Source organism: Branchiostoma floridae, chromosome 3 (genome assembly GCF_000003815.2).
Source record: "Branchiostoma floridae strain S238N-H82 chromosome 3, Bfl_VNyyK, whole genome shotgun sequence".
Taxonomy (NCBI): domain Eukaryota; kingdom Metazoa; phylum Chordata; class Leptocardii; order Amphioxiformes; family Branchiostomatidae; genus Branchiostoma; species Branchiostoma floridae.
The window spans coordinates 24,203,500-24,204,546 of record NC_049981.1 but is presented as its reverse complement, the minus strand read 5'-3'; positions in this window follow the sequence as shown (position 1 = coordinate 24,204,546).

Genomic DNA, 1,047 nt, shown 5'->3' with positions numbered 1-1,047 from the left:
AGCTTATTCTACAAGACAACTATGTCTTCCGGGTGAAACCAAGAGTTACACAGGGGTGGAGGGCTATGCACATTTTTAAGGCTCACCTAAGATGACACGGGTCAAATCAATGTCTCGACCAGTGGTGTAAAGCTGTTCACTACTGATGAAATACACATTAGCAAAATCTCAAAGGATTGTATGAAACCTTATCTACGCCACTCTTTCTTTGACAATGTTAGAAATGGATTCTTCTGTTACCCCCTGTTCCAAAATGGCTGACCGCAGGCTGTAATTAGTGAACCTGTTCGGCAGGTATTCACACCTGGTGTGACTCTTTGACACGTATTTCTGTACAGACAACACGGTACCTGTCTACCGTTCAGTTGAGAGTTGCTAAAGTAAATGGCTGTATGTTCAGTTCAGTTTAGCCATCCATATTGGGACACTGAAATCCTTCCAGACGACTCTGTCTGTATATACTGGATGAACATTGACGTTTCTAATACATTCTGGTAAAAAAAAAAAAATGAGTCAAGTTGATGTTTTTTTTTTCTGATGAAGTTAACTTTTTTACCAAGTGATAAGTTGGGAAAAAGATAAAAGAGGTAATTACTTGGAAATTACGAGTCAGCTTCTGATTGGTCAACAAGATGATAGCGAATGATCCGACCGAAGATTTTTAATCTGTAACGATTCTCAAGTGAACACAAAATGTTCATCTTCCTCCAATCAGAAGGTAGATCCCAACGGCGGTCGGTTGCTAGGGGCAACGTTCCCCTGTAAGGGAGGGTATCACGTTCCCGGGGCTCCCGTGAGGTCCCCCAGGAAACCTGGCGGTACCTGTAACATCTTCCTTAAAATATGATTGTTGGAAAAGTAACCTCTCGCGCGTGCCACGCTAGGATTAAATGAAAAGTAGCAGTGTTTATACCTCAAATCGTGTACGTGTGCTGCATAATCTTACATAATACTTACTAGACACAACAAGAGTAACTCAGCTCACTCAATTGAGCTATCATAGTAAATATTCACAGACATCTCCAAGAACATTTCTAAATTTTAATA